The sequence below is a fragment of the Notolepis coatsorum genome (genome assembly GCF_963971535.1).
Source record: "Notolepis coatsorum genome assembly, chromosome: 17".
Classification (NCBI taxonomy): Eukaryota; Metazoa; Chordata; class Actinopteri; order Aulopiformes; family Paralepididae; genus Notolepis; species Notolepis coatsorum.
This window is the reverse complement of record NC_140181.1, coordinates 46,889,899-46,904,939: the sequence shown is the minus strand read 5'-3', so window position 1 is coordinate 46,904,939 and position 15,041 is coordinate 46,889,899.

Sequence of the window (15,041 nt, the reverse complement as noted above, 5' to 3'; positions counted from 1 at the left end):
ATGCGGAAGAATCTCATGCAGTTGGGCTTTGTTTTATTGTCTGTTTGTTTTTGCCATTTGGGTTGAACGTTTTTGTTTCTTGGTTCCAGCCAAAGATGAAAATAAAGGAAAAGCGGTTGATGAATGATTGTTACGAGCACTGTCTGATATGAATGAGGAATTAGGCAATAAAATAAGAATCTTTACAGTGTTAATGTGGCTGTCATTTGTTATGTTTGGTTAAAGTTTATGGTGTTTTTTTATTTGATTTATTTCGTTAAGGAAAATGATCTTTTAGAATACAAGTTCCTAGTGGGGCTTTTATTTAGCATTTTGACAAACATTGAATAATCAGATTTATTTAAAAGAGGTTATTGCCCATTTTAAGAATTCACATTATGTTCGTCCTGTGTCCCAGGACAGTTCAGTCAGTATTTGTGAACACACTACTCTCCTAAATCTAGAAATCAGAGAGAACCCTCCAATCTATGATGTCATCTGGATGGAAAATCTGGGCCCGTTCCTTTGACTATGAATGGGGCTCTGACTTTGAGGCCATAAAATGTTTACTTGAGCTATTATACTGAAATTAGGTTTATATTCTAGCATTGCTAGAAGATCTGAACAAGAATTAAAAACCTAATTTGGGTATAAGAGCTCACATTCTGTACTTCTGTACGACAACTATTAAAGAAACTTGAAACACACAAACATTCTCTCACATAGGAGAGAGGGGTACGTGTTTATCGATACTGACTGAACTGCCCTGGCTTGTGGGGAAGGGGCAGCGCGCATTGCTGTGAAGGAAGGGTGCGCTGCTTTTACAACGCAGGACAAAATGAGAACACAGCACAATAATCATTTTATCTCGGATAATCTTGTTTTCATGATTGTGGGAAGCCAAAATCCTAATGGAAAGTGAAACTCCTGCACTATAGAGACTTTCCACCCCATCTTAAATCATTTGCTCACAACTCATGGCAGAGATTCCAGGGACATTGTGGATGAAATTGACCGAGACCAGTTGTTTATAAAGTGACAATTCAAGGGTTAGGACGATTCAAAGGGCCCTCAAAAGATATTAGAACGTAAGTGCAAAAAAGATGCAGGGCATAGAAAAAGCACAACAAATTCTGAGAAATGGGTCTCATTCCCGAACGAATTTACGACAAAAAATTTCCTCTTGGGCAGATTTCTGCCCATTTAAGACATATTAGGGCTGGTAGCGCGAGTCCCCAAATTTTCCTGAGATCAGATTTGAGCGTGGCTGAGAGCAGATTTAAGAGTGCTGAGGAGCACTCTTATGATTGATTGACTAATTGAAAATTGTATTAACTTGACAGACTGTGTTCTCATAGTGATTCCTTCATGTTAACGCTACAGGCCTCCTTGGAATTAATTACTTAATCATAATTAAAATAAATATGACAATATTTGTACGATAAGAAATTACGCATTTGATGTCGGAAAAATAAATAATATGGATTCATCTGATCACAGGGCAGCTGCTTAACCATATCTGAACCAACTATTTTGGACAAATGTATAATTACTTTAATTACTCAGATATTCAAACACAATTATGCAATTATTGTGAAATGAATTATTTAATGCCTTCTGTGGAATTTGTATTTCTTATTTGTTACACATCTGTTTTAATGATTAATTATATACATTTGAAAGAATGCAGGTCAACATGCAATGTATCCCATTGATTGGTATACAATGGGGACAGACCTTTGTTTGATTGATTAATTGATTGAAAACTTTATTAACAGATTGCAGAATGGGTACAGTACAGTACAGCTCAATTACATACAATTGTTAAGGGGATGCAGACCTGGGCCCTATTCCCCGTACCTGGCTAACTGAGTTAGCCGGATAATTTTCAGCATAGCTTGACTTAAGCCAGACATTTCCGTTCCCCGACGTCGGATTTTCTAAATCGCTATGGCAACAGATCGAAAAGTCTGAACCTGCTCCAGAGCACGTTTAGTTGAGTTAGCTGGATATAAGCTGGCCACTCCCTCGGAACAAAATGGCAGCTCCCTTCCTCAGAGATTGATTGATTGATTGGAAACTTTATTAACAGATTGCAGAATGGGGTACAATACAGTACGGCTCAATACACACAATTGTTAAGGGGATGCAGACCCAGAGAAAAACTTTCGTCTTGTTTACATCAGGGTCCCCCATTTCAATTCATAATGACATTTATGACATACATGACATACAGATATATATCATGACATTTATGACATACATGACATACAGATATACAGTACTGTTACATTTGTGACATACAAGATATGCAAATATACAGTACTGTTAAACAGAGATCCTAACAGAAAATATATATAAGAGGGGGAGGAAACTGTACATTGGGAGGGGGTGTTTGGACATTTACGGGGGCCAGTTTAGAATTTCAGCCTCCCGTAGGTGCTCTTTGATCCCATTATACCATTCTGAATAATGTTTTCGTGAGATGATTTCCAGAATGTATTGATTTCATAGAATGTGTGAAATAGGCCTATAATTAAAAACAATTAAAATACATTAAACTGGTAAAATAAATGCTTTTGAAATGTAAAATAATAGACTTAAAATTCTGATAATAAATCATATTCAGCCTATGGATTTCCTATACTGCACGACGCCTGTTTGAGCTGCGGGATGAGGCGCGCTTGTTTCTGATGGAGAATGCGTCCCAGATCGCTGCCCACCTCCGATGCCGACTAGATATCAATTGAGGGGGAATACGCACAGCTATTCTAACTGAGTTAGCCGGATCATTTTCAGCATAGCTTGACTTAAGCCAGACATTTCCGTTCCTCGACGTCAGATTTTCTAAGTCGCTATGGCAACAGATCAGAAAGTTTGAACCTGGTCGAGGGCAGAGTTTAGTTCAGTTAGCTGGATAACCTGCATGGCCACACCCTCGCAAATAAATGCCAGCTCGCTTCCTGAAATAATTATCACAGTGTAGATCCCATTATACCATTCTGAATTATGTTTTTGTGCTTCGTTTTCCTAGAGGGGGCTTTTGAAATGTAAAATAATAGACCTAAAATGCTGATACTAAATTTACTTTGTCCTAAATAATGCACGTCATAATTAATAGGATACGGCGCTCGCGACACACAGTTATTTTAATAACGGACTAAACGGATCATTGCAAATGTGAATCCTGCAGGGGTATTTTTAATGAATGAAACCTATCGGGCGTTTGGCTCTGATTAGTTTAATATTCTTCGCTGTGTAGTGTGTATTTGCTTAACGGAGTGCCCGGATTGTGTTTCATTCAAGCATATGAAGTGTCTATGCGCGAATTGTGGATATGAATTATGAGGAATCTGATTCTGTGGAGTGTTTAATTGTATCACTGTCACTGTGTGACAGTGTCACACGTTATTGTGATATTGTAACTGGGTTTAAAATATATGAGGAGATGCGCTGTTTGATGGATTTGATGACGTGACTTGATAAATTGAATGAGCCTTTGACGTTTTTGATGAATGAATTTGAGAAAATGCATTTATCTTTTCAAGCACTGTTATCTGATGATGAACATGAGGTGTCACTGGTATAAACCAAAGGGTAATCAATTGATGATGTCCGAAAACAGATTAAAGCTTGATTAATAGTGTAACTGCAAGCCTCCCTCCAAGCCTCTCTTTGGGAACCATGTATTTATATAGTACATAATACCTACGCACATACAGTACAGATATGTATAAAAACTCCAGTTTTTATACATAATCAGATTGTTTTTAGTAATACTGTGCACAAGCATTACACTAGACTCGAGGTTCCAGTAGTGGGCAGCTTGAATTGCCAGGTCCTAGAACCAGCGCTTTGGGGAGATCTTTTATTTTTAGAGCATTAACTCTTTGGAATGGCCTGCCTCGGAACCTCTGCTGCATTTACAGTAGATTCACTTTTTAAAAGAATCTTAAATTGTATTTAAATAGTTTTTAACACTGTAAAGTAATTTTTTGTTTTTGTTTTACACTAATGTAATTTTAGCTATCTTAATTGTTACAGTAGTTTCATTATGCATTGTGTGTACTGACTTTTAATAATTTTGTTTTTGCAATAGTGATTGTTTTTTTGTGTGTGGACCCCAGGAAGACTAGCTAGTTGCTATCGCACCAGCTAATGATGATCCCTAATAAAATCAAAATCAAAATTTCTGCGATCGACACTTGCTGTCTTTTCAGGTGAGGCGGCCTCGCGCAATGATCCTGAGTATCAAGTCTGGTTCGAATTAACGAGAGTGAATCAGCGTTCGAGGAACAGGGAAAATTGAATTGAATTGAAAAGGAATCGGGTTAATTGAATCTGGATAATGGGACTTTTGATCGACTTAGTTGAACCAGGTACGGGGAATAGGGCCCAGAAAAAGACTTTCGTCTTGTTTACATCAGGGTCCCCCATTTTCAATTCATCATAACATATATGACACACGCCACACACGTGGCGTAGTGGGCAAGGCGCTCGCCACGAATGCGGAGACGCTGGGCTCGCCTGTTCGAGCCCAGCGCTCCACATTGCTTTCAGTTTAGCTGGTCGTTCATACTAATACACATTGGCCGTATTGGTGCGCCTGCGCAGTAGAATCAGGAAGTGTCGGGGGCAGCGTGAGCCTCCCACGCGTTACTCCTCGCCACTGAGAGATCAAGCTGCGCAGGTGAAAAGATGCGACTGCTGTTACCTCAAGTACCGGAGGGGACTTGTGCTATGTATGACTTAGTCCACATTGCAGCCGGCTTGTGGGAGGCAAGAAACAGCGTTCGTGACAGGGGAGGGTTGAATTGGATGATACGAAATTGGGATGGGAGAAAATATAGAAAAAATGGGAGAAAAAGTGGATAAAAAATAAACATATATGACGCACACAACATACAGATAGACAGTACTGCTACATCTATACATTTATGACATACCAGATTTGCAAATACAGTACTGTTTGTGATACAAAAAGAGTCCAGAAAAGAGAGTATATACATTTGATGTAGAAACTGTTGGAGGAGGTTGGGTAGGAGGGGTGGGTGGGGGACAATGTACAAGCAAAACTGTACATTGGAATATTGACAAAACCCTACTTGGTCATTTACTGTATCAATCAAATCAAATCATACTGTACATTGGAGGGGGTTGATATAGCTATAAACCTGCATTCCTTCGAATATATCATTAATCAATTAAACTTATATTGAAATACACTATATAGCCTATATACACCAACACTGAAATGACAGTGGATAAATAAGAACTAAAGCTAATCGCATGGAAATAGCAAGTCTTGTGTACGCCAGTATGGCCTACGTGTCTAATGAACAGTATAGGCTTAATATATTCTAGTTGCTTGTTTCATTAGGATTTAGTAGATACTATATATGCTCTGCCTCTGCCCTACGTACAGTATAAGTACAGACTGTACCTATACTGGACGTAGGGCAGATCATATAGTATCTACTAAATCCTAATGCAACAAGTCATTAATGGAATAATAAGCCTATACTGCTTTCATTCATTACGCCGTAGGCATTAATGGAATAATAAGCCTATACTGCGTTCATTCATTACGCCGTAGGCTACAGTATACTGCGCGTGTGTGTGTGTGCGCGCGCTGCGGCAGTTGTACCACGAGCTGTACTATATATGATGACAATACATTAATCTAATCTCATTTCGATGTGTCGCGCAAGACACTTCCACATCCATTTCCACACAGCTGCGTCATGACTTTGCCTTATAGGGAGCTCTGGAGGCGTTGTTTTGTATGCAAATTACCTGAACGGGAACGCACTTTTGAGTTTAAGACAGAATCACATTCGCCAAGCAGATATCAGATCATGTCACAGGTGCGACCGTTTCAGCCACTTAAGACATATTACCAGCACGTTCGGGACTCAGAGTGAACTTGTCATTAATTCTGTCTCAGTCGGTTCCAAGATAAGTCTTCCAAAATAACTCTTTGGAAAATTTTCGGGAATGAGACCCAATGATGACACTGAGATTCAAGCTTAAATAGGCCCAGCCACAATTAGGCGCAGCTGCACTGAATCAGGTGCAATCAAGACCACACACCTGCCCTCCTAAAGGGCAATTAACCCACAGAGTCCAGTGGTACCCCTACCAACCCGCCTACTGGACAGGATGCACCATAAAGTATACACAGGCTGACTGTTGAGGAGGAGGTCTTTCCAATGAGAACTGACATGCTCTTCTACACTGGTTGAAGACGGAATATGCTAAACATAGGGTGTACCCTCATTGATGACGGTCACCGACGTATCATGACCAGGTTTATCTTGTGAACAATCGTGAAAGGGCCCACAAAATGGGAAGTGAGTTTACGCGACTCAACCCATAAACAGAAGGTCACATGTGGAAAGCCACACCTGTTGGCCCACACAGTAGGAAGACACAGGGCAACGGTATACGTCAGCCAACCGCTTGTGCCGAGCCCATCGCACCTTCTTCCATGTTGCCCGAGACTGATAACCAAACTGTGACCCTGTGACCGTCTGAAACAGGCAGACCAGTCACGAAGTCCATGTTGATGTGCCTTCACGGACGACTAGGATGAAGCAGCCCGGATGGTGGCTGTTGAGACCCTTTGTTCTGTGCACAAACGGGACAGGCCACCAGAACCGCTTGGCCAAGAAGTCGTGGGTTCTGTGCACTCCTGGATGTCCTGTCAGCCAAGAGGAGTGGCCCCACTTCTTCAACACTCGGGAATGGACGTTGTAAAACACAAATAACCGATCTGAGGGAACCCCACCCAGATATGGTTGCAACACCAGACGTTCTTAGTACACACCGTCGTACGAAGAACATTGGGACAGTATAGCTCCGACCCCTAGTCAGAGGCATCCACTTCTGCATTAAATGGCAGGGACGGGTTAGGGGTAATGAGGATGGTCTCCGAACTGAACCTTCTAAGCTCAACGAACGTCACCTCAGCTTTGGGAGTCCACTGAAAATGGGAAGGTGCCATCTTCCTGGTGAGTGTGGTGATAGGTTCTACCACTGAACTGCGGTAAAGGTTTGCAAACCCCAGAAATCGTTGCACCTGCTTGACCGAGACAGCTATAGGCCAGTCTGACACCGCTGACACCTTTTTGGGGAATATTTGAATCCTCCCCTCAGATAGTTCAGAACAGAGATCCACTTCTACAAGGTCCATTTGCATCCTCCCCTCAGATACAATGAATCCCAGAAATGATTTGGAGCTGACGTGGAAGGCACGAACAACCCGTGCATCCAAAAGGCATTTCAAGACCTGCCTGACATGTTTGACGTGGTCCTACATATCGTCTTTAAGTAGATTAAAACAAACTGTTCTGAAAGAAACACACTACAAACAGACACTAGCTCCAAACAGACTCTCAAAACAAAGTGCCAAACAAAGCAAGCAGCCCAAAATGGCCAAATGCATAGCAGGGCATAGAAAAGTACAGAACAAATTCTGAGAAAGCCTGGCCACAGAAGAATGATGGAAATATAGCTAACATTTACATTTACATTTAGTCATTTAGCTGACGCTTTTATCCAAAGTGACTTACAAGTTCTGTACGACAAGTCATCAGGAAGGGCACAACTCTATCAGCTGAGTAACAATGTTCATCAAAGTGTTGAGTGCTACAGTGTAGGTTAGTTTATTAGGACAAGTGCATGACAGTAAGGTTAGTTAGGGTTAGATTTTCTTTAAAAAGAAATTCGCCGTCTTTAGTCGGCGGCGAAAGATTGGGTTTCGGCTGTCCTAACTGGGGTGGGTAGTTCATTCCACCATTGTGGGGCAAGGACTGAGAAAAGGCAGGTTCTCTTTGATGACCCTCCCGGAGCTCGGATAGGAGTGTGTCTGAGACGGCCAGAAGATGCAGAGCGTAGGGGTCTTGAGGGTGTGTAGTTAGAGACCATTGACCGGAGGTAGGCGGGAGCGGTTCCCTTTGCCGCACGGTATGCCAGGTCGAGGGCCTTGAAGCGGATTCGTGGTTCTGTAAGATTCTGATCAAACTGGCCAGTATCACGTCTTCGTCTGTTTGGCCCTCCATCCAATTCCTCTGCGTTGTGTACTTTTAATGGTCCTGACGTCTCCGATACTGGTAGATAAGATCCTTATCTCCCCCCGTTAGTGCAATCCATAAACCATAATAATTCCCCACCTCCGTAAGAATTCGACACTTCGACAACGTGAAATACCTTACAAGGTCCCTAAGAAGTGGGGTGACATGGGCCGACTTCGGTAGATTTGAGATCAGACGGGCCGCTGCGTTCTGAATGAGTTGAAGAGGCTTGGTGGAAGTGGCCGGGAGGCCAGCAAGCAGTGCGTTGCAGTAGTCGAGGCGGGAGATGACTGTTGATTGGACGAGGAGTTGGGTGGCTTCTTTTGTCAGGAAGGTGCGGATCCTTCTGACGTTGCTCAGGAGGAATCTGCAGGTTCTGGTTGTCGCTGCGATGTGAGCAGAGAAGTTCAACTGGTCGTCGAGGACAACACCAAGGTTCTTGGCCGTCGGGACGCAGTCACAGCTGCATTCTCGACTGTGATGGAAAGGTCGGTCAGGGGGGAGGATTTGGCCGGCAGGTGGAGCAATTCTGTTTTGCTTAGGTTCAGTTTGAGGTGGTTGGTCGTCATCCAGGCGGAGATGTCGGACAGACAGGCGAGGAAGAGTTGAGTATCATCGGCATAACAATGATAAGAGAAGGCATGAGACGTGATAATGTTACCCAGTGATTTAGTGTAGAGGGAGAAGAGAAGGGGTCCTAGGACTGAGCCCTGGGGGATACCCGTCCGCAGGGGGCGGGTGGCCGACAGGGTCCCTCTCCATGACACTTGGTAGGAGCGGTCATTGACGTATGATGTCAGCAGAGCCAGCCACTCCCATTCCTGCGAGGGCCGCGAGGAGGATCTGATGGTTGACTGTGTCGAAGGCTGCAGATAGATCTAGGAGAATCAGGACAGAGGAGAGGCCTTACGCTTTTGCGAAGTGAAGTGCCTCTGTCACCGCAATGAGCTAACACTGAGATTCAAGCTTAAATAGCTTAAATAGGCCCAGCCACAATTAGCGGCAGGTGCACAGAATCGGGTGCAATCTAGCTCACACACCTATAATAATAATAATAATAATAATAATAATAATAATAATAATAATAATAATAATAATAATAATAATAATAATAATACATTTGATTTTACTTGTAGTGCACTCTACATGTCACATTTCACAATTACATATCAGAGTGCTACAGGTTAAAAACAAAGCAAATAAAAAAAGAAAAGGTTGAATAAAGATTTAAAGCGACACAAAACAAAGACAGTTTAGTTAGCCAAAGGCTCCAAAAAAAATCTGGGTTTTTAGGCCTAGTTTAAAAAAAAGCAACGGGGGCGGCGTGTCCCTCCCACGCAGACCCTCGCCGCTGAGAGATCGCGCTGTACAGGTGAAAAGATGCGACGGCTGCTTCCTCGTGTACCGGAGGGGACACGTGATGCAAGGCTTTGTCCACATTGCAGCCGGCCTGTGGGAGGCATGGCCTAACAGCGTTCGAGACAGGGGAGGGTAGAATTGGACAATACGAAATTGGGATGGGAGAAAAGAAAATTGAAAATGGGAGATACAAAAATAATAAACTTGTAGGAGTGCGGTAATGATTGCGCAGACGGAGTCGTGTTCCAATGCAAAAACTAACTATTTTATTACGCACTCTACTGTCGCACAAACAACGCTTTCATTCATCTTTCACTCGTCTCTCTTTAACTACGTCATCCCCCGCTAAGGGTCATGGGAGATGTAGTAAACACCACAATAGGCTAGAATGCCGTGAATTATGTCCCAGTAGCCACTACACACGTCCCCCCAGAATTCACAAGAACTGGCCCCAAAAAATTTCCAGGGGCTCTGACGACCCGCCCAAACCGACTCCGGTACCCCTGGGCAGGCACAGGAGGCAGAGGCAGTGGTAAAGGAGTAGGCTGACACTTAACAGGCCTCGGACGGCAGGTCCGGGGGTCCGCCGGAGCTAGAGTCGGCGTCAGGACTGCCTTACCAGGGGGGCGACCATTCGCTTCCGCATTCTTCGCCATACGCCAGTACGGTAATGCGCATTTCCTTTTCCTTCACCCAGGTGCTCGCCGCGCATGCGCATGAGGTCCCCGCTTGGTTCGCCGCGGTTCAGACCATAGATATATATATATATCTATGGTTCAGACCCCCATTCAACACTAATCACAGATGCCATATTAAAGCCATATTAGCACACATTAACGCTGGTCAATCACATTAATACTATATGCTATTGCTATTGCTATATATTGCTATTGCTATATGCTATTAATACTAATACGGTATATATATACACGCGATGGACGCAGCAGGCGATCACTGCTACTGTTATTCAGCCACGCCAGCCGCCGCGCCGCAGCCGTGCAAGAGGTACATGATTGCCACCGCGCCGCAGCCGTGCAAGAGGTACATGATTGATTGATTGATTGTGTAGTGACTGTACATAATTCACACAGAACTGTTGTTGGGAATAGTAGTTCCCCCCGGACGATATTGTGTGTAGCACTTCCTGCCTCGAGCATTCATTCTACCTATCGATTCGACTACGTTGACATTGTTGTTATGCTGCTGTTGAATAAAGGAATTAGGTTCAACTTCGATACACCGCCTCCGACTCCTTTATCCCAGCGCTACAATTGATTGATTGATAACTACTGAGCTAACATGAAGCTAACTACTGAGCTAACATGAAGCTAACTGCTGAGCTAACTGAGCTAACTACTGAGCTAACATGGAGCTAACTACTGAGCTAACTGAGCTAACATGAGCTAACTGCTGAGCTAACATGGAGCTAACATGAAGCTAACTACTGAGCTAACATGAGCTAACTGCTGAGCTAACATGAGCTAACTGAGCTAACATGCAGCTAACTGAGCTAACTAAGAGGTACGAGATTGATTGATTGACATGTATTCCATAATATGTAAAGTACATGTGTGTTATGGTTTGTAACCGACCCCAATCGCACAACACAAGACAGGTATGAGAGTAAGCCAAAACAGGGCAAATCTTTATTATAGAACAAAAGGCGAAACAGTCCCTTTATGGGAGAACACAAAAACACTAGAGTCAAGGAAAACTGGAAAATGCGGCACTGTGCCTTTAAGAGGCGAACAGGCTAAGGGACTAGGGCTAAGAGACAGGGCCAGGGCTAAATGTCAAGGACCAGGACCAGGGGCACTGGAGAGGGGAACAGGGGAGAACACAAAAACACTAGAGTCAAGGAAATAAGGAAAATGCGGCACTGTGCCTTTAAGAGGCGAACAGGCTAATGGACTAGGGCTAAGGGACAGGGCCAGGGCTAAATGTCAAGGACCAGGACCAGGGGCACTGGAGAGGGGAACAGGGGAGAACACAAAAACACTAGAGTCAAAGAAATATGGAAAAAGCGGCACTGTGCCTTTAAGAGGCGAACAGGCTAAGGGACTAGGGCTAAGGGACAGGGCCAGGGCTAAATGTCAAGGACCAGGACCAGGGGCACTGGAGAGGGGAACAGGGGAGAACACAAAAAACACTAGAGTCAAGGAAATATGGAAAAAGCGGCACTGTGCCTTTAAGAGTTGAACAGGCTAAGGGACAGGGCTAAGTGTCAGGGACAAAGGCTAAGGGCCAGGGCTACGGGCCAGGGCTAAATGTCAGGACCAGGACCAGGGGCACTGGAGATGGGGACAGGGACAGAGGCCCGGAGAGGCGGGCTGAGACAGGGACAGAGAACAGGGTTAAGGCCTTGGACAGGGCGAGGGCCAGAGCTGCTTACAGGGAATGAGGACAGGGTTCCGACGGCGGAGGCCTGGCAAGGGGACAGGGGCCCGACGGCGGAGGCCTGGCACGGGGACAGGGGCCCGACGGCGGAGGCCTGGTATGGGGACAGGGACCCGACGGCGGGGGCCGGGCACGGAGACAGGGGCCCGACAGCGGAGGCCGGGCACGGAGACAGGGGCCCGACGGCGGAGGCCGGGCACGGAGACAGGGGCCCGACAGTGGAGGCCGGGGGGAAGAGACGCCATCCTCCCGTGGAAATAGGGAGCGATGGCGCGCCGGCTTGACGTCTGGAGTGGGAACACTGGCAACCTCCCGTAGAGAATTAGAGAGCGAAGGCGGTGTCCCACTCCAGGCACAGAGATCCTCTTCCTCCTCCTCGGGGGGGCCGGGCACGGAGACAGGGGCCCGACGGCGGAGGCCGGGCACGGAGACAGGGGCCCGACGGCGGAGGCCGGGCACGGAGACAGGGGCCCGACGGCGGAGGCCGGGGGGAAGAGACGCCATCCTCCCGTGGAAATAGGGAGTGATGGCGCGCCGGCTTGACGTCTGGAGTGGGAACACTGGCAACCTCCCGTAGAGAATTAGAGAGCGAAGGCGGTGTCCCACTCCAGGCACGGAGATCCTCTTCCTCCTCCTCGGGGGGGCCGGGCACGGAGACAGGGGCCCGACGGCGGAGGCCGGGCACGGAGACAGGGGCCCGACGGCGGAGGCCGGGCATGGAGACAGGGACCCGACAGCGGAGGCCGGGGGGAAGAGACGCCATCCTCCCGTGGAAATAGGGAGCGATGGCGCGCCGGCTTGACGTCTGGAGTGGGAACACTGGCAACCTCCCGTAGAGAATTAGAGAGCGAAGGCGGTGTCCCACTCCAGGCACGGAGATCCTCTTCCTCCTCCTCGGATGCTGCAGACGGGCAGCGCAGAACACAGGGGTCCCAGGGGACCGGGGCGAAGAGACGCCATCCTCCCGTGGAAATAGGGAGCGATGGCGCGCCGGCTTGACGTCTGGAGTGGGAACACTGGAAAACCTCCCGTAGAGAATTAGAGAGCGAAGACGGTGTCCCACTCCAGGCAAACGGCGACAGGTGGTGATGGCTGGCACGTCGTCTCACGCCGGAGACGCGGCAGGTGATGGTAACGTACAGGATGGTAACGTACAGAACTCCATGAACACAGAGTGAACACAGATACAGAACGACCCGACAAGGACTGGAAGGGAGGTCCAGGTATATAAAGCCCTCAGAGGCGCTAATCACAAACTATGACAGCTGCGTGATGGTAATTGAACAAGAAAGTCCAAGGGGGGGGGCTGGTGAAGAGTAGAGGAGCGTAAATCATCGCAAGGGTGGGGGCTGGTGAAGGAGAGTAGACAGGGAAAAGTTCAGGGAACAGGCGAATCCTCACAATGTGGTCCTCGTTTGGATAATATGTAAAGTACAGTTGACAGCTGCGTTGTGTTAACGTTGCAATGTACAGGGAAAACGTTATGGCGTTGCGAGTGAATCGCGTCGCGATAATATACATGTATTCCATTTCGGCGTCTGAGCGGGGGAAAAGAAAATGCGCATTTGGAGGGCGTTACCGGGGCCAATCAGGGCAAAATGCGGAAGCGCTCTTGCACTCTTCGGCTGGGATTAATATAGACGCTACTGGGACATCACAAATGTTCATAGGCAATACAATTATAGTACAGTAGGAAAAGTTTAAATAAGCAGTGTAAACGATATAAGAATATGAGTAAAATAAATGGTGTGCTCCGGAGAGTATTTCAAATTAAGTTCACAGAGTCTTCGTTTAACTGTCAAAACAGCAGCGTCGCTTCGTGAGTTCCGCACTGAAACCAGGATAGATGTAGATGTGAGGACCTTTGAGATCTCTTCTCTCTGGCAAGATGGAGGACTCTTACCTTGTACTGAAAATTAAGAAGGATATAGGCCATGGACAATATACAAAACTCTAAAACTAACCGCTGCAGATTCTTAGGGTTAAACCGAACATTGTTTTCATTGTGTTTTCGAAGGGATCAACAGAAAGCTTGATGAGTTTCAACAAAGACACAAGCCGCTGCTGAAATACAGTATAAAATGACCCTTTTCTCTACGAAGTCTCTTTTCAAATCCTCCAGTCGACGAACGCTCAGTGCTGCCACCAGTGGTCTAATAATAATAAAACACATAACAATCAAGGTGCTGATCTCATTGGCAACCAGTGGTGTCGAAACTCTTTGAGCTTACTGTTGATCCTTTCAAAAACATCCCTTGTATGTATCTGTGGGTGTGTATATATATATATATATACTAGAGCTGGGCCGTTAACGTGCTGCGTTAACGCGATACTAGTATCGCGCGATAATATAATTAACGCATTAATCTAAAAAGAAAAAGAAAAAAATTACCTTTATTTACCCAGGGTAGGTTCTCTGAGCACAGATGCTCTTTTTCAGGAACGCCCTGCTTCACATTCACACAGTTCCATTCACACCTAGGAGCTGCCCAGTACAACCACAGTTGACACCATTGGCCACTGAGCAACTCCACTGGAGTAGTTGATTTGCATTGGCAGGGTTTGGCCCTGTCTGGCACCCAACGGGAAAAATATTATAGGCACTATAAGTAGACACCGCTACATAAAACAAGCTGGTCTGCCTGAGTGACTGGTGGAATAAGGAGAAATAGAGATTGGACTGATTGAGTCAAGCCATGTCACATAGTTCAAGTTTGAAATGCTTCTTTCTGTTTTGCTCCTGAGAGTGTGTTAGATACTGTACTGTACTGGTAATATTATTTATTTGTGTTAACTTCTGAATAAAACAACTTATTAAACACAAGTACATCTTATTGAACATTATTTTATTATTTCATTACCAATTATCATAGCAAAACAGCTTTTTCAGACAGTGTTAGGGTTTGTAACCGACCTCAAGCGCAACGGCACAGAGAGAGTTGTTTCAGAGTTAGCCAAAGCAAGGGCGTATTTATTCTCAGAGTCACAAGGTTGAATTAAGTTGAGCAACAGAACAAACGGGGAATCTGGCATGTGAAGATTGTTGCGGCTCTGCAGATTCTCCCAGTAGGTGGTGGTGAGGAATTAGCTTGTGACGTCTGAAGCTGCTCTGCAGATCCTCCCAGCTTTCACTCCAGGTGGAAACGGAGAGAGAGAGAAATCTGAGTTAGCCCAGCGCACAACAGAAACAGAGAGGTGACTGATCCAAATAAATATCCAAGTGACTTGATC